This window comes from Trichosurus vulpecula, chromosome 2 (assembly GCF_011100635.1).
Source record: "Trichosurus vulpecula isolate mTriVul1 chromosome 2, mTriVul1.pri, whole genome shotgun sequence".
Taxonomy (NCBI): domain Eukaryota; kingdom Metazoa; phylum Chordata; class Mammalia; order Diprotodontia; family Phalangeridae; genus Trichosurus; species Trichosurus vulpecula.
In genome coordinates, this window is record NC_050574.1 from 71,921,637 (window position 1) to 71,941,371 (window position 19,735).

Genomic DNA, 19,735 nt, shown 5'->3' on the forward strand with positions numbered 1-19,735 from the left:
GTCATGGACTTTTTGGCAAAGGCTTCCAGTGAAGCCTATATACCTCTTTTCCAAATAATATTTTTAAATGAATAAAATATATGAAATTATTTTGGAATTAATTATTTTGAAATATCAAAATATTTTTTAAAATAAGTTTTAAGAACCCCTGGTCTACATCTAAACAGCAAATGTTTAATAAGTGGATATGCTGTGCAGAGGACCATTTTGGGATAATTTAGGTAAATCTGGCCTCCTGACTCAAAGGAACTTGGAGTCCACAGCTGGCATAATAGACTAAACATAATTATGATATATAATATTACCTACTAAGTACATTTAGAGAGATAAAAATTGTAAAGTGAAGGTAGTATAGGGTATTACCAAGACTTAGGTTATGTAAATAAAACTCCTATGAACACAACTGAGAATAATATTTCAGTTATTTTCTCATGTTGTTCACAGGAGTTCTCAACTACTTGAAAAACATGAAGTTGGAGGTTCAAAGACAGGTTTCAATATACACACAACTACACTGTTCCTACCCACCCCCAAAGAAAATAAACTCCTCAAGCAAGCCAGAGATTGCTTAACTTCCATCCAGGTATCACCAGTGCCTGGGATACCTGGCACATTGACAGAGAAGCAGTTTATCCTTTTCTCCAAGAAGGAAGAATTTTCTTGCCTGCAGAGTGACATCCCTTTAATTTAAAAAAAAATCTGTTATGTACTTCTTAAAGATCATTGCATTTAAGACTTCCATTTCTGCTTTATAATTTTACAAGCACACTCTTCACAACAGCCCTACAATATTAGAAAAGCAGTATTATTCCCATTTTACAGGAGAAAACCTCAGAGAAATGAAGTGACTTGCTCACTGTTGAACAACTAGTGTTGGAGATGGGATTTGAATCCGGGTCTTCCCACTTCTACTATAAAAAAAGGAATTCAATTCAATTCAGCAGCTACTTATTGAGCACCTAGTGTGAGCAGAGAGGAGCTACCTTAGGAGCTAAGGGGATGGAGAATTTGTCTAAGACCCATTCCTTACCCTCCGGAGATTCAGACTGAAGACTACAATAGTGGGAGAAATTTACCGTGTTACCTATGAGAGTTCACTTTGACTGGTCATCTTCACGTCCCAGGCCTGTCCAGCCTACTTTGGCAGTTCTGTTCATGCTCACCCTTCCTCTGTCTCCACAGCCCCCAGGTCTCCCTTTAGGTCCTTTACTGCTTCCTGCCTGGACCACCTCTGGACACCTCTCCCTCCCCAAGCTCTCCTGATGGGCTACTCTTTTTCAAAATGTTTATCCTGTCAACTCCCTGCTCAAAAAAATCATCAGACTATAAATTTTAGCCCAACACCCCGAACCTCCCATCTCAGCTGTTCTTTCCAAAGCTATCCAACACACATACACAATGTCCCCTCCATCAGATACCAACACTCAAACTCTCTTCTGCTCACTTAACTGTGGTAAAAAGAGCCCTGGAAGAGAAACAGAAGATCTGGATTTGAGATACATCTTTGTCCTATCAGCATACAACCTGTGACCTGCAGGAGACACCCAGGATGAGTAGCCTGTCCTTGCCAGAGCCTGAAAAGGGAGTTCTTTGACCCTCCTTCAGTTCTCCTGGCTGCCCTCTTGTTCCTGCCTTTTCCCTTTTCTGAGCACAGGTCAGAGTCTGGAAAGTTCTTGAGAACAAGTGCTCCCATGCCTTGAAGATTACATCTTTGGGAAGTCTGCATCCCAAAGCTCCCAAGGGATGAAAAATCCCTGCGCTCCAAGAGTCAGGCATTAGTGTTCTATGGTTTCTGCAACAGTTCCAGGGGAGGAAAAAAGTCCTTAAAGACCAGAGGATCACCCTACCTACAATTGAAGAGCCAAATGCTCCTGTTTTATTCCAGCAGTGCAAAATCTGAGGTGAATAAGGAATATCTGTTCTTTCTATGAGTCTTACTAACACTAAAGGTCCCGCCTCTAAAATTTCCTTACCATTTTCCATACCCAAAGAATGCAATTTGATTGATGGGTATTGGGCCTGTGCTCCTTATGTTGCCTGATTCCCTCTCCCATCTTTTGCTTCAGAAAGCCACCTTCTCCAAGAAGTCTTCATAAACTGCTCCATACTGTTCACTGCTCTCACCCATTTCAAATGTCTTTACATTCCCTTACCTGAGGACATGTGGTATTTCCCAGTAAAATGTAAGTTTCAGGGGTTTACCTGAGTGAAAAGACCATTTCTTCTTTTATTCTCCTCTAGCAGAGTACTTCAGGCACAGCAAGTACTTAAATGCTGAACTGAATGAATAACTCCTTCACTTTACAATGTCTCAGCATTTTCACAGGCAGCTCAGACCAAATGGTCACACACTTGAAGTTACCTATGTGCCTCAAGCTTTGAGAGCTTAAACTGCACTAAATATTTTTGGGATACACGGTATTTGTCTTGTCTCCCACATCTCTCATTCAGTTCCTGGTTCCACTGTAATGCGTATTTTACAAAGCATTTTTTTCACAACAACTCTGTAAGATAGTTAGTGCCAGTACTGTCACCCCCATTTATAAAATCAAGAGAGAGGCCAAGTGACTAAGTGATAGTGGTCACTGAGCAATTCAGACTAGCCCCAGGTTTCTTCCATCCTAGTGTTCCTTCCGCTTTACCTCCTGGAATTCTGTAGCTTCCTATACACAGAAGGCATGGGTGGAATGTTCGTTTCATGAATAAATACTATCAAAAGTGCTGCCTCTGGCCTTGCACAGAGAAGGCACTTGAGAAATGTTTGTTGGACTGAGTTCAATATTAACTCAAAAGCAAACCCAACCTGGTCAAGAAAATGAAAAAGCTGGTTATTCTTTAACCTGTCAAAAGTGCCCTTGGGAGAGCCTAAAGGCAATCACTTTAGCCTCTCTAGCAACATGATACAAGTAAGAAGCAAGGTTGGTGCTAACTCTGCAAGTCAGTCATGTTAAGAACAGTAGCTGAGGCTCTCTAGGGCTGTGCAGCTTACCATGAACTTGACATTCATTATCTTATTGGATCCTCACAACCCTATGAGCTAGGACAGCTCAAGGATTATTACTCCTGACAGCTGAGGAAATGAGGATTAGAGAGGATAACCTTGCCCCAAACCCAGATTTTCTGAGTCTTTTTTTTCCCCATAACTCATTAAAAAGAGTTTTCTGAATGCCATCCTCAAACTAATTCTTACAGTACATCACTTCAAAAGTGTAGGTGTTCCCTCACTGTCACAGTTCACCAAGCCCTTCAAAGGCAGGATTCATGAACCGCTGTGGCCAAAAAACCCCTATACCTGAAGGCCAATGTTCTGGTGGTAAACCCCTCAAAATTTAACTAAACTGATTTTCACACAAGAAACATGTTTCCTCCAAGCTTATACCTGAAATGTTAAAGACATGCCAGAGCCATCTCTGAAGGCCTAAACTTTGAGAAGTAGTATCACTTCTAGATTGTGGTGAGGCATTGGATGACATTCATGAAGACTGCATTATACTCACGCAGATCACAAAATGCTTGTTTATTTATTATAAATACTATATGCTTATGTAAGATTAAAAAAATCTATAAAACTACAAAGTACAGGAAGAAAAAAAGATATTATCCTATCCCTGTACCTCAAGAGCCCCCACCAGTCTGCTTCCTATTAACAATCAGACAGTAACTTAGTTTTTAGTCAAGACATTTACTATGATACAGTGAGAACAGTTGGTACAAAGCAAGAATGCTAAGTTTAGATGGATTTTAATCATCTTCTAGTCCCAATCCTCCTCACTCCAGTACATCTTAAAGATGAAAAATTTAAGGCCTAGAGAAAGCTGATAACTTGCCCAGTCACACAGCTGGTAAGACACAGAGCTGGGACTCAAGATCAGTGCTTCTGACTCCAAGACTAGTACCCTTTCCACTATCCAAATAAGGAAACTGAGACTCAGGTTAAATCACTTGCCCAACATCACACAGGTAACAAGTGGCAGAAATGGTGCCATTTCTGGCAAATCTCCAAACCCAGTGCTCTTTCCAGATACTTCCTGTTTTAAACCTTCCCTAGACTTAAGAGGATATGGAATTAGGCTAGAAATAACATTTTTCACATTTAAAGATCACATTACATCAGATTTCATCTACAGAATGGCTAAATTCAGTGTGCAAATCCTATCATCTTACCAATAACGAACAAATGTGTATCCTATAGCCTTCCCTTTTCCTTTGGTCTAGCCAGACCTGTGACTTCATTGCTTTTGGGAACGCCTGATGAGGAAACTCTATAAATGAGGATGGTAATGGTTCCGCAACTTACATTCTTATAAAATTAGCAGCCTTGAGCACTGAAAGTAACTTGCCCAGGATCATACAGCCAGTATATGTTAGAGGTAACACTTAAACCAAATTTTCTCCATTCCAAGGCCAGATTTCTAGCTTATAAAACTAGTTATAAACTTCATCTTATATATGGATGCAATATTACCACCTGAATCCTGCAAATCTAACCTTGGGTATCTTGTCTTTTTTAGGACTGAGATTTCCCCAATTCTATAAAAGGCCATCTAAACCAACCAACACATGACAGTATGTTTCCCATTCACTGCCAAACTTATTGAAAAAGTTACCTAACAGATGCATCCACTTCATCATTTACTATCTTAGCTGCTAGCTTCCATTCTACCCACAATTTTACTAAAACTCTCAAAAATCAAACTTTTTTCAATCCTCATCTTTTGTGACCATCTGTATCTTTTGACACTGATAACCACCAGTCTTTTTCCTCTGACTTCAGAAATGTTAAACTCTTGATTCTTTATCTACTTTTATAATGATTATCTTTTTGTCTAATTCTTCATCTTCTTCCTGACCTTGAACTTGGATGTTCCCCAAGTTTTTATTTTCTACTTTGAAAATTTTTCCTCCAGGGGCAGCTAGGTGGTGCAGTGAGTAGAGCACCAGCCCTGGAGTCAGGAGGACCTGAGTTCAAATTGGTCCTCAGACACCTGACACACTTACTAGCTATGTGACCTTGGACAAGTCACTTAACACTAATTGCCCTGCCCTCCCCCCTGAAAAAAAAAATTCCCTCCAATGACTTGAACTTCTTTACAAATAACTACCAAATCTTTCTCTAGTCCTGAATTCTCTTCTACTGCCTAGAGGATGATATAATAGATCAACTGAATTTGGGTGTCCAGAAAACCTGGATTTCTAATCCTGCCTTAGATACTTACTAGTTGTGTGATCCTGGTTAACCTTTCTGAACCGGGTTTCCTAATCTTTAAAATGAGGGTTTTTATGACCTCTGAGGTTCATCTAGAACTCAAATACAGCATGTCGAGAACCAAGTTCATTCTCTTTCTCCATAAACCTGTTCCTCTTCTTGAATTTACTATTTCTGTAAGTGGCATCACCACTGACCTCCAAGCTTCCCAAGTCTAAAACTCTGATATTCTCTAGCTCTTCCCAAATCCTAATAATTCCATCTCATTGGCACATTTTACACCTGTCTCCTGGTATTTCTTTCCTACTTCTCCATTAGAAATTCTCTTTGGTGCCCCTTCTGGGATCGGTCACAACAGCAATCACTTGGACAATAGGCCTGCTCTGCCCCTAAGTCTTTACTAACAGATTTAGTTGGGTCACTGCTCTTAGAGAAAATCTTTAGTGATAGTCCTTTTTTTTCTTGCGGGGGGGGGGGGGGGGGGGGGGGAAGGGGGGAGCTTAGGCCTGTCCTTTCATTAGTGTAGGGAGCTTTCAGTGGGGAAACTCCTGCCAACAAACATCACTCTAGGATTCAGAATCTTTTTTTGTTGTTGTTATTTAGTAAGAAATAATTTTATTGCTTACCATTATCTGGGGGGGGGGGAACCACACACACCACATTCTCTCATGGTTGGTTCACTACAATATCTTTATCTTTGGTAATATCAAGCCTATCAAAATTGACTATAACTTTGTCTAATAGTACTTAGAAATGTCTGTATCTTTAGTAAGATTGAGATTTATAAAGTTTCAACAGAGTTTCACAACTCCAGAGAAAATGTGGAAAAGAAAACCTCCCCATTTAAAAGATGTGTAACTCAGAAGAATCTCATGTTGATTCAAAGATATCAAAGTCCATCAAATACTTTGATGAGGGAAATGAGACCCTCACCTAGAGTTATATATTTTGGCTGCTATCTGGAGACAAGGTCCTTTGGGCGTGAGTGTGTCTGTGTATGGAACCCTTACAGCACTGAGTGCCCATGGCATCATGGTTATTAGGAAGAAAGAATTAACTTTGACTTTTGAGCAGATGCAGCACTAGCTCTTCATCCTTTGCCAAAGAAAGGCCTGTATCAGTGGCTAAGATTCAGAATCTTAAGAAAGTTGTTTGGAGTACTGAGAGGCTAAGTGACTCGTCCAGAAACACACAGCCATCATCAAAGGTGACACTCGAACCTACTTCCTCCCAAATGCAAGGCCAGCCCTCTATCCACTTTGCCACACTACCTTCAATGAAAACAATAACGTTTATATCGCACTCTTCCATAGCACTTACTGGCCCTGTGCTAAGAGCTTTACAATGATTACTTCATTTGATCTTCAAAACAACAGACAGGTTTTGTTGTTATTTTCATCTCACCACCGAGGAAACTGAAGCAGAGATGAAGCTACCTGCCAAAGCCATACAGCTTGTAGGGTCATATTTGAACTCAGGTCTCCCTGACTCCAGGCCCAGCAATCTATCCACTGTACCACCTAGCTGCCTTAATCCACATTTATTTGTGTGCTTGTGTAAGTACAGGGTATCCCAAAAAGTGTCAGGGCAGTTTTAAGCTTTTTTACTCAGAAATGACTTGCCCAGGATTGCAGAGTAGATAAGGGCCAAACTCGGGTCTTTTGACTTCAAAACAAACGCTTTTTCATTATACCTTGCCTTCCTATAGATTTTCCCTACTGTCTACTCTGGCTAAATTTCAAAGATTCCAGACCTCTTCTAGGACATGAAGTCTACCAGGCAGCCTGGATCAACCCTCTGCCCTTAGAATATACTCAAGGTGCTAGAGCCAGTTCAGACTGGCTCACAAAACTGTAAGAGCCAGCTCACACAGGCTCTACCACTAAATTTTCAGTGTAAGCACTTACAACTTTGGAAACCTAAAAATGCTACAAATCATGACTTGAATTTATTATTTTGTTGATTTTCTATACTTAAGAAAGTGATAAAGAAAATGTTAATAATGCAGATTAAACTTAAAAGTGTGTCATAAGCACAGGTGTTTTTCTGTAGAGCCAGTGGTTAAGCATTTACCAGCACATCCCTGAAGCCCATATTTTCCCAATCCCCTATCTTTGTTATTAGATATTCCCCTTTTACTTATTAAATTCCTTTGCATTCTTTGGAACCCCAATCAAATGCCTCTGTTTCCTACCCCCTATCCTCAGCTTCACAGAACACTTCTGTGAGCACCTTTCCCCGCATACTTATCAACTAAGATCTATCATGTACTTGTCTGCTTTCATAAACACCGTACTGTCTAGGACACTATGATAGCATTTCTCTTCCTAGAAGCAGCAGAGGAGATACAATATGGCCTTAATGCTTTCTGAATTTATAAATTCTAATTATGTTCAACTCCAAAATGCATTCCTATAGAGTACTTAAATATGAATTTAAAACCCTGTGGTAAAATCCATGTGCAGAACATGAAACAGACGCAGGTCTGTAAAATCTTACTGGGGATCCAATTTCCATCCCCTCTTCTCTCCCAAACTCCAGATGCAATCATAGGCACCAACCCAAAGATGGAAACATCATCTGAAAACGGACTAAGAACACAGGTGTTTGCAACTATACTGCAGGTAAAAAGCACTACCCAATACATACTGTCCCTATGGAAACTCTAGAGTTGGGTGCAAATGTGTTTTGGCCTGTCCCTGTGGCTTAGGATGAAATCAACCTGAGCCGGTATGATTCAGCGCAGTTGGAATGTGCCTCCCTCCTTGATGGTTTTTTAAAACTTTGGACTGGAAGAAGAGTAGAGTCATATTTCATTATGAAATATGAACCAGAAACTGTTGTCAAATCTTGTTATGTAAGAAAGAGAAGTTATGTGTTAGGTTATTTTTGTTCCTAAGGCTACATTAAAAAAAGAAGAAAAAACTCAAGACTGTCAAAAAGAAAAACAAAAGAGCTAGGTGCTGTGTCCTCTGCCTGGCTTGGTCTTTCAGTTATTTCAGGATAGGAGAAAGGTTAGGCATGGCTTTCCAAGGTGTCCCTTCCCCACAGTCCGGGTTGCTCAGGCATTCTTTCCATAGCAGGCATATTTTCTATGATGCACTCCAAAAATGAACCCTCTTGCCCTTCAGAGATACGGGGAAAGTAAACCCTCCCTTGTGCCTCCTAGACTGGCAGTCGTTCTTTTTCCTGTAAGACCCAGTATCACTCCCTGTCATGCATACCAGACCAAGTATCTCTGTACCACTCTAACTTGCAAAAAAGGTTATTTCTCCTTTACTGTTTCCCTACCCTAAGCTTAACACTCTTTTCCAAGACCCAGTAACACCACCTAAATGTATCCTAGCCCCAGTGCCCCTCCTCCTATACTATGCCAAAAGGTTTGACACCCTCTCAAACATAGCCCCTAGGCTGATGATCCCTTCATAACGCCGTGCACCCTGTACCACACCCTCAGATCTAGCAGGTGGGAGAGACGAGTGAGAGGAAGTGGAATGGAGTAAGTATTTATATACCTCCTACTGTATGCCAGGAACAGTGCCAAGTGCTTTACAAATAAGATCTCAACAACTCTGAACAAGGTAGATATTCTCCTCATTTTAGAGATCTGCAGGAAACTGCAGCAAACATAGGTTAAGGGACCCGAGCTCACACAAGTAACTGAAGCAAAATCTGAACTCGGGTCTTCCTGACTCCAGGCCTAGCATTCTATCCATTGCCCCAGCAGCTGCCTTGCTGTACCCTTACACCCGGGCATGCACTAACACCAAGCACTCCCCCAGCTTCCGAAACTGACACTCTTCTGCGTCCACCGAAAACCCCAAAACTCCACTTACCCCGACACACTGCACCCTCGTGTTACCGAAACCTCTACCACGAACCAAGGCTTGCACCTTTCCTTACTGTATTGCCCCAAACCACACACACCCCCGTGGGACATCCTCCCGCCTGGCACCCCTTCCCTTACCCCACTGTGGGCACCTCTCCCCCGACTCTTATCATCCCGTCCCCCGCCCCCACAGCACGAGCCTCCCTTTCCCTGCGCCCCCGGGGTGGATACCACAGATCCAACAAAGCTTCCAGACTTCCATCTCTAGCCCCCCGCCCCCATCCCAGACGGCCTCCCCCGCGCCTGCGCCATGGGACCCCTCTCCCCACTCTCGGTCAACCCCAAGCCTAGGACCGTGGAAGAGCGAACTCGAACCCCGAGTCTCCAACACTTCCCCAAAGCCCCCTCCCCCTCCAGTCCGGAGCCGTCGCGACCAATAAGGCGCCAGGTCCGCGGCCTCCTCCCCGCCGACCAATCACGATCAAGGCCCCCCCTTCCTCCCCCGCCGCCGCCGCCGCTGCCGCCGGCCCCTCCGCCAATGGGAGAGGGCCCGCGGGCTGGCGAAAGGCGCGCGGACACCGCGAGCGCAGGCGACGGCGCCCCGCGAGGACACAACATGGCGGCGCGGGGTAGCGGGACGGGGCCTGACCGAACCACCGCGTGCCGCGGGGCGCGAAGGGAGGGGGGAAACAGGACGGCCCGGAGCTGAGAAGCCAAGTCGGGGAGCCGAGGGGGCCCGCGGCGGCCCCCCTCCCTTCAGGCCCGTCCCCTTACTGCCTTCACACCCAGCCCGCCCGCCGCCGCCGCTCCCCCCTTTCCTTACCCGCCGCGCCGCTGGCTGCTCCGGAAGAGAGCTCGGACCGTTGCCGTGTCCCGGCGCCGTGGAGGAGTCCGGCTTGGGACCGGGGGGGTGTGGGGGGGTGTGTACGAGTGACGGAGAACGGAGAGAGCGCGGAGCGGGGGCACAAACAAGATGGCGGCCGCGCCGTTCGCACCGTCTCCCCCCTCGGCCCCCCCCCAACTTTCCCCCCTTTTCCCCCTCCTTCCCCCCGCCTTTGGCGCCTTGGTTGCTGGCGGGGTGTAGTGCGCAGAAGCGGGCAGTCTCAAGTCTCGCGAGATGCGGGAGCAGTGCAGAGGTCCGGGGCAGCGGGCGGGGTGATTTAGGGCTGTGGCTCCGCCCCTTTCCGGGGAAGTATGGGGCGGGGCCGGTGAAGAGTTCTCTGCTTTTTCCTGGTTTCTCTACTGGGAGCTGGTGTGACAACCTTCTTTTACTGAGAAGCAAACTAGGGCACGCACTGGGGAAACGACCCACCTAGAAATCATAAACGATTGAAAGAGAAAGGGTTTGAGGCGATCAGAGGAAATGCCCACTCTGTCCGGGATCACCCAGCTATCCTATAAACCGTGGAGATGGATGTACCTTAAGTGTTTAATTAGACATCGTCCAGTCCAACCTGCTTGTTTTATAATTAATCACTATTTTAATAGTTCCATAGCACCTTCCATGTTATCTCATTTGATCCCTCACAACAACCCTGTGAGGTAGGTGTTATTAATAATTATTACATATTAACGCCATATATAAAATACATTAATAATAATTTTCCTATTTTACAGATGAAGAAATAGGTTCAAATTAATCTTAAATGACGCGCCAGAGGTCACACTACCAAAATCAATCAAAATCCTGGTAGCTGCTCTCTATAGACCTCCAAGATACTCCCTTTACGGTCTTCAGTGAGTTCATTACCTGGATCACAATCTGTCCTTCCCCAACCAATCACTAAACGTTTATTTAGTAAGTGCTAACTATGTGCTAAGTACTGTTCTAAGCACTAGAGATACAGAAAGAAGCAAACGATATTACCTACCCTCAAGGAGCTCACAATCTAATGGGGAAGACTACAAACAAATACATACCAAGAAGCTATCTATAGAATGAATAGGAAGTAATTTGTAGAGGGAAGGCACTAGAGTTAAGAGGAGTTGGGAAAAGCTTCCTGTATAAAACGGGATTTTAGCTAGGATTTCATGGAAGCCAGTAGGTGGAGATGAGAGAAAGCATTCCAGGCATGGGGAACAATCAGAGAAAATGTCTGGAGTTAAGAAACCCTTTGTATCTTCTTCATGAAACAGCAAGGAGGGCCAGGATCACTGAATGGAAGAGAATGTGGCAGGGAGTAAAGTATAAGACTAGGAGAGCAGCTGGGGTGAAGGAAGAGAGAAAGTAATAAAAGGCCTTGAATGCTAAACAAGACTTTGTGATCTCTGACCCCTAACTTCATTCTAGGAACTTAACATACATGTTGATACTTCCTCAAGGACCCTAACCTCCCAGTTCCTCAACCTACTCACTTCCACAACCTCACCTTAGCCCCATATAAATATGGCTTATGCCCTTGATTCTGCCTGCCCACAAATCTTGATCACTCACAAAAGTACCCACCTCCTTGTTTACGAATGCTGAAATTCTTTTTTCTGATCACAGTCTATTGATTGGCTTTCCACTCCTCCCCCTGCATTCCAGTACCAAACCCTGCTCTTTGTCCCTCGTCATCATCTCCAATCACTCAGCCCCTTTGTTTTCTCCCAGTACCAGCCACTCTCCTTTTCCCTATCTTGACCCTTTGGTGAACCAGTTCAACTCTATGTTGCCCTCTTCTGTTGAGTCTCTTGTCCTCTCATTTCACCGATCTTGTCCTGCTAAGCTTCAGCCTTGGATGACTCGTGCAACCTTTCTGACTGAGTTCTCTAATTGGCCCTCACTGCTGGCAGGCCCTCACCCCCCAAATTAACTCACCACAGCAGTTCTTCTGAACCTTTACATTGCTCCTCAAATCTCCCATGTTTCCCTCTCTCCTGACCCTCTCAACTGAGAGCCTTGCCTCTTATTTTACTGAAAGAAAAAGAAAAGAGGCCATTCACTAAGTGCCCCCTTTTCTCCCCTCCTTCTCCTCTCATATCACTCAGATGTCTTCTGACATTAGGTTTTCCACCCCTGTCTCATATGAAAAGGTCACCTTTCTACTTGCCAAGGCTAACCCCTCTCCATGCGCATTTTATCCTATGTCCTCCAGTCAATTGTCCCCTATATCACCCCCACTCTCATGTATCTTCATTCTTTTCCTATGTGCTGGCTACTTCCCTTCTGTCCACAGACATGCCCCTATATTCCCTATGCTCAGAAAGCTTTCACTTGGTCCATCCATCCCTGCTAACTATCATCCCACATCTCTCCTTTCATGGCTAAACTTGAGAAGGCCATAGATGATAAATGTCTTCACATCCTCTCCTCTCACTCTCTTACTGACTTCCAACCTCCTCATTCAACCAAAACTAATCTCTCCAACATTACCAATGATCTCTTAATTCCAAATCCAAAGGCCTTATCACTTTCTGGCCTCTCTGCAGTCTTTGTCACTGTAAACCACCCTCTTTTCCTTGACACTCTCTTCTTGCTTTGCTGCTGTTGTTCAGTCACTTCAGTCGGACCCATGACCTCATTTGGGGTTTTCTTGGCAGAGATACTGGAGTGGTTTTTGTCATTTCCTTCTCCAGCTTATTGTACAGATGAGGAAACTGAGGCAAACAGGGTTAAGTGGCTTGCCCTGGATCATACTAGTAGGTGTCTGTTTCCACAATCCGGCTAGCAGCTTCTGTGGGGGTGCCAAGATCCACCCACAGCCAGCACCCGGAAAGCTGCCAACAGCACAGGTTCTTTTGATCTGTTTAACTAAGGAAAGCAAGATGAAGGGGTTGACAAGCTTACTTTAATTCAGCATACCAATATCATTCACTTAGTTCAGGGGAAAAATCCAGCACCTTGAACTTCAGAACAAAATACAAACAAATTACAAACATCAACAGACAGACCTTGTCTGATTCAAATCCCAATACATAGTTACCAGAGTTCAACAAAGTCTCAGCATCCGGGTTTACAAGCTGGAGGGCTCCTTAGCTATGGCTGCCCGGAGTCTCCTCATCAACACCATCTCCAGAGCCCCACACAGATGGCTCTGTCCTCCCTTCTTAGAGGGCTTCAGCCCGTCATCAAACGAATGACCAGAGCTTTGGCTCTAGTGATTGGTTCTTGAGTTGGCCCCTCCCCTTAGGACCCTGCGAGGTTCACATCCGCATTGATTAGGTTAACACCTAATAGGGCATGGCTCTGGAGTTAGCACCTCCCCTTAGCCAGCCCCACCTTGGGCCCCACCCCAGTCACCAATCCACACCCACATAGGCTTAGCACCTAATAGATAGGGGTTTGGGCCTGGGGCTTAGCACCTAGTAAGGATTACTCAAAGAAAACAAAGGCCATTTTGCTTACCAACACAGTATCTGAGGCCAGAGTTGTCTCGGGAAGATGAATCTTGCTGACTCCAGGACCAGCACTGCAAACTGTGCCACCTACCTCTTCTTTCTGGGTTTTTGATACATCACTTTCTCCTTGTTCTCCTACCTGTCTGACCACTCTTCAGGCTCCTTTGCTGTATCTTCATCCAGGTCATACTTGCTAACTGTGGGTGTCCCACAGGGCTCTGTCCTGTGCCATCTTCTCCTTTCCCTCTATCACTTAGTGACCTCATCAGTTCCCATGGATTCTATTATCATTTCTGTGCTGATGATTCTCAAATCTATTTATTCAGTGGTAACCTCTCTGCCAACCTCCAGTCTTGCATCTCTAATGGCCTATTAGATATATTGAACTGGATGTCCTAGAGCTATCTAAAACTCGACATGTCCAAAACTATCCTCATTATCTTTCTCCCCAAACCTTTCCCCCTTCCAAATTTCCCTATTACTGTTGAAGGTGCTACCATCCTCCCTGTTCCACAGGCTCAAAACCTAGGTGTCATCCTTGACTTTTACTGTCTCTCAACTCCCATATCTAAACTGGTTTGCCAAGACCTGGAGACTTTACCTTTGCAACATCCCCCTTCTGTGCTCTGATACTGCCACCGCCATGGCATGGCACAGGTCCTCATCTCTTTATATGTGGACTTTTGCAATAACCTGCTGGTCTGTGTTTCTGCCACAAGTTTCTCCCTCTACAACTTTCTGATCTTACACCTTACACTGCCCCCAATCTCCACATACTTTTTGATCCAGTGACACTGGCCTCCTGGCAGTTCCACAAGCAAGACACTCCATCTCTCAGCTCTGGGCATTTTCACTGGCTGTCCCCCAAGTCTGAAACACTCTTCCTCATCTCCTTCAAGTCCTAGCTTAAATCCCTCCTTCTACAAGAAGCCTTTCCCAGTCCCCCTTAATTCTAGTGCCTTCTCTCTGTTGATTATCCTCCAGTTTATCTTGTCTACATCTTGTTTGCATGCTGTCTTCCCCATTAGCCTGTGGGCTCCTCGAGGTCAGGGACTGTTTTTTGCCTTTCTCTGTATCCCCAGGTACAGGGGTGTAATATTAAGGTGGGACTTTTTTTATTGTTTTCTCTTTTAGAATGCTAAAGTAATCAAGTGCCTTTGATTAAGTCTTATTAGTTGCAAAGCCCCAGGCCCACACCCTTTTTGCTAACTGGATGCAAAGCCCTAGACCCAGACCCTTTTGTTGATCAGATATGAAGTCTTCAGGGGCCTAAGAAGGGTATTAAACTCAGAAGTTAGTGTTTTGTTTGGGGCTCTCACTCACTGGAAGAGCGTTGGGTGGCCGCTAGAGGCTTTGAAGGAAACCCAAATGTAGGTGCTTCTCTTTTTGGTAACTATGTATGTGATGTCTTGATCAGACAAAGCCTGTCTGTTGAATTGTGTTATTTGATATTTTCTGTTTGTAATTTCTATTTGTATTTGCTCTGAAGTTCAGGGTGCTGGCTTTTCCCTCGGAACTAAATGAATGATATATGTATGTTTGATTAAAGTGACATTATTAACCCCTGAGAGTTGCTTTCCTTAGAAAAGCAGATCAAAGAACCTGTGCTGGCAGCTCTTGTTGCTGGTCTTTTTGGGTCTTACACCTCAGCAGCAGCTGCAAGCCACATGGTTGTTACAAGGGCCTGGCACATAGTAGGCACTTCTGACTGACCGATAACGGTAGAGCACACAGTTTGTCTATTGGTTATCTCTCATTCTTGCTCTGTGGCCAGCCTTTTTTTTCTGGTCATACATTTCTTTGGCAACTTTCTTTATTCTCCATAATTCCTTGTTTGTAATGTGCTACATGGTGTTCATGCCCACTGGCTTCCCGGTCCACTGAGCTTTAGATAATACTCATTTTCCATTCTTCAGAGACTAGTGCCCCAGGACTTGAAATCATATAGCATCACTTGAAGAATATTGATACTTAAACTATAGAATGGACTTTTGTTTCCAGAAGAAGTTCGTAATCATTAAAAGAACATTGTAATTTCCCAAAGAAAATCCAACCTGCTCTCGTGTTCAACTCTAGAACCAGAGATTGTTCCCTGTCTGAAGGACATTTGCTGGTGGAGAAGCTCTGTATGTTGTCAGCTGTATATCATAGACAGTAGGCATTCTTTATCCCACTAGATATTCTCCTGAAGGTTCAGACTTTTATAAGTGGGTTTCATTTCAGAGACTCTACAGAGTTCCTAAAATTTGCAACAAAAAAAATCATTTAGCAGTCCTCACCTAGGTGTCTTTCCTTGATTTAGAATTCTGGTTGGATCTTGTCTTCTCTGCCTCTTTCAGTCAATTGCATGATAGTGAAAAAAAAATGATGCCTTCAATCTGGGTTGTGCTGGAGCCAATTCCAATAGCACTTATGAGCCAGTTGTTAAATTTCCTGTGTGAGCATTTATACCTTGGAAATCAGCAAATGCCACAAACCAGGACTCGATTTGTTGTTTTGTTGATTGTACACTTAAGTTATGGAGAAAATATTAATAATGCAAATGAAATTTTGAAGTGTGTCATAAGCACACTTTTTTCAGAGAACCAGTTAAACATTTAGATTCTCATAAAAATTTCATATGGATGGGAAAGTAGGCATATAGGCCAGTAATTACCTTCTCTCAATCACCCTCCCATTTTTTTCTACATCTTAGATATCTTCTCTCTCAGGTACCTTGAGAGCTGACCCCCTCAGAACTCTCAAAATTGTCTTGCCTTCAGAACAGATCTTTTCTGTTGATATGTGGTTCAGTTCAGCTACTTAAAAAAAACCTTTACAGATCTTTTCCATCTTCTGTTGTTGTCCTTCCAATTTCATCCTTAAATACCCCTCTAATGACTGCTTAGTTAGGTCTCTAAATAAGCTTTCCTCAGAAGTTTTTATCTTTCCACAGATTCCTGTTTTATGATGTGATGCTACTCATAATTTTCCACTATCCTCAGTAAGATTTTATAAACACGATCATATTCTCAACCAGATCTGCCCATTGCTGACATATCTCTCTGCCTGGCAAGGAGCTCAAACGTTTGCTTACTAAGTCCCCTCATCCTCTGCTATTTTGTTCCATTCTCAGAGAATGAGATGATCTTTATATTTGCTGACTCCAACCCCTCCACTTGGGCCCTTGGTTCCATACCTTTCCATACCTTCAGGAGCTTCCCTCTTCAATTGTTCTCTCTGATTTTCATTGTTTTTACTGGCCCCTTCCCTGCCACCAACAAACATGCCCAAATATCTCCCTCATCTAAAAACAAATGAACAAACAAAAAACAACTCTTCATTTTATCCTACCATCCCCTCAATCAATTGATTGGTGTTCCTCCTTTTTTTTAACCACCAAATTCCTAGAAAAAAATGCGTCTGTGCTCATTGATTCCACTCTATCTCACCTCCCACACACTTCTCAACCCTTTACAATCTAGCTTCTGTTCCCACTACTTGCATGAAAATGCTCTTTAATTTAAAAAAAAATCTGAACTTAACAAACACCAAATAAAATGAGTATTTCCATGTACATTTTCCATCAGTTAATAAGCATCTGTTAGGCACCTGCTATGTGCCCAGCACTGTGCTAAGCTCTGGGGATGCAAAGAAAGGCAAAAGACAGCCCCTGCCCTCAAGAAGTTCAGTCTAATTGTAGATGGGAGGGAATTAAACGTGAAAATGTAGGGCTTGCTTTTCCACTTAAGTACAATAAAATCACTGTGTTGCTTTATCCTATCAATTGTCTATTATTATTCTTGGTCTTCATACCTTTTCCTGTTTCTGCAGCATTTGCAGAGAGCACACCCTCCTGAATCTTTTCTCCTCACTGGGTTTTTGTGACATTTGTGACATCATGGCTCTCTTCTTACTGGTCAATCCAATCCTCTCTCTATTTTGTAGGTTCATCATCCATGTTTTCTTTCTAATCTATCTGTGTATCGTTTGATCTGGGCCCTCTCCTCTCCTTTCTTTATACTGTCCCTCTTGCTGATCTCACAAGCTCCCATGGATTCAACTGTCATGTCTATGTAGGGGACTCCTGAATCTATGTAACCCACCCTCATCCCTTTCCTGAGCTCCAGTGCCGTGTCTCCAATTGCTTGCTTGGTATCTCTCCTGGGATATTCCATAGCATCTCCAACTTGACATGTTCAAAACAGAACTCATCTCTACCTCTAAGTCCTCTCTTCCTTCATTTCCTTATTTCTCTTGAGGATACTTTCAATTCTTCCACTTACCCAGGTTTGAAACGCCTTGCTCTTCACCCCTCATGTACTATCCATTGGCAGATCTTCTTTAATTCCACCTTCTTAAAATCTCTCTCCTGTCCATCCCTACCTCCTGGCTCATATGGTCACTGCCCTCCCCAGTGAGGCCTCATCAGCTCTTGCCTGGTCCAAGGGCCTCCTAATTCATCTTTTTGTATTTGCAGCTGCCAAATCCATATTCCTAAAGCATAAATTTGCCCATATCACGACTCTGGAGAAGTTTCAGCAACTTCCCATTGCCTTTTGGATAAAATACAGACTTCTCCAACATTTTAAGGCCTTCACAATCCAGGTCCAACTTACCTTTCCAGGCTGATTATACATCACTGCTCCTCACACATTCTTAAGTTCCAATCAAACCAGGCTGCTTGCTATTACCCATATGTAACATTACATCTCCTGCCTCCTAGACTTTGTACGGGCTGTCCCCCATGCCTAGAATATTCTGTCTTCTCACTTCTGCCTCTTGGAACCACTAGCTCCCTTTAAGACTTTTAAAATGCTACCTCCTCAAAGAAGCCTTTTCAGATTCCCTCATTTAGTGCTCCCTTCCATCACTGTGTATTTATTTTGCATATTTCCTGTATTTCCTTACCTGCCAATATATTATATCCCCCAGGAGAAGTTAAGTCCCTTCCTTGAAATCAGGAGCTTTTTTGTCTTTGTATTTCTAGCATTACTAACACAACACCTGGCACATTAGTTGAAGACAGACTTTAAGCTTGTTTGGCTCCTTCATCATGACAGTTGGTGTATATCAGTTAAATTTATTTCCAAAATTGTTATAATCAGTGTTGATATCCTTTCTTTCCTCCATTTCCCATTTTTGACATTAGTAACTTGTTTGTATGTCAGGTTGTTTTCATTCTTTCCTGTATCTTTTTCTCATTTTTATTATTTTTCCTACTTTTGTATTAATTTTCATCTTTGCCCTAAAAAGTCTATGGGCTCACCACACATAGACAGCTTGCTTCAGAAATGACTCCACATCAATTGTAAGTAATTGTATATACGCTAAAAATATCAATTTCATTTTTTGTAATTTGACTTGCAGCTCACCATGTCCAATACCTCCTCATTCCTTTTTCAAAGAAAGTTTCCATCATCTTCTTACATTTGACCTCTCTCATTCTTTACATCTGAGCCATATTTTCCAACATAATTTTTGCTATCTAGAATATAATAGAACATTAGTATGCAATAAAAAACAACAAATAGGAGAAAATTCAAAGAAACGTGGGAAGACTTATATGAAGCGATGCAGAGTGAAGAACTCAGAAACAAGAAAATAATATGCATCATAACTACAATAAATAGAAACAGTAAAAGATAGCTGAACTCAGATAAATTTCAACAAATGACCTTGGTTCCAAAGAACAGAGAACATGTTATATATACCCCTCCTCCCAGTACAGAGGTAAGAGATTAAAATGTGCCATATGTTGTTGGATTTGTTTGTTTTGTTGGTTACTTATGCTTAACTGTTTTCCTTTATTATAAAGGAAGTTTTGGTGAGGGAGAGGAGTGTATAAATAAATTGCTGTGATGATTTTTAAAAAGCATCCATTTCAAAACTGGAAGGAAAAATAAGCTAAGTTTTTAAAAAGAAAAAAAAAGAGCCTTGGATTTGGACTGAGGAAAACCTGGCTTTGAATCCCACCTCTGACACTTAACAGCTGGGTGATGACTATGAGCAAATCACTTAACCTTTCTGAACCTTATCTGTAAAATGGGAATAATCCCTGACCTTCCTCACAGGGTGATTAGGAGGCTCAAATGAGACAGCACAGAAAAAGTACCTAACTGCTCATATTTATGCAATACCATCTTCAAAACAGCTCTATGAAAGAGGCAGGACAGAGGTCATTTAGTAGGAGGCTAAGACACAAATACTGTTAACTATAGTACATAATAAAGCAAAACACTGTATGAGTCCAGGGGGAAGAGATAATAACCCTTACCCTGGCTCCCTTGGGGCTGTTATAAGATGCCAGTGAGATAATGGATTGCAAATACTCTATAACTTTTAAAGTATTACTCAGATGTGAGGATGGGTTTTTTTAATTATTTTTTATCTGCTTCCTA

General features: G+C 42.9%; 1 protein-coding gene across 6 annotated transcripts in view; it reads right to left on the minus strand.

Annotated features, from left to right (window-relative positions):
* NFYC (nuclear transcription factor Y subunit gamma) overlaps window positions 1–10,165 on the minus strand; it is a 95,046-nt gene extending 84,881 nt beyond the window's left edge. Inside the window, exon 1 of one of the 6 annotated variants that reach the window (XM_036744639.1) lies at window positions 9,859–10,165. The gene's annotated coding sequence lies outside the window, so the exon portion shown is untranslated. The remainder of the gene's footprint in view (window positions 1–9,858) is intronic. The other 5 variants (XM_036744640.1, XM_036744649.1, XM_036744648.1 and 2 more) reach the window with 5 other exon arrangements.
* Between the last annotated feature and the right edge of the window lie 9,570 nt (window positions 10,166–19,735).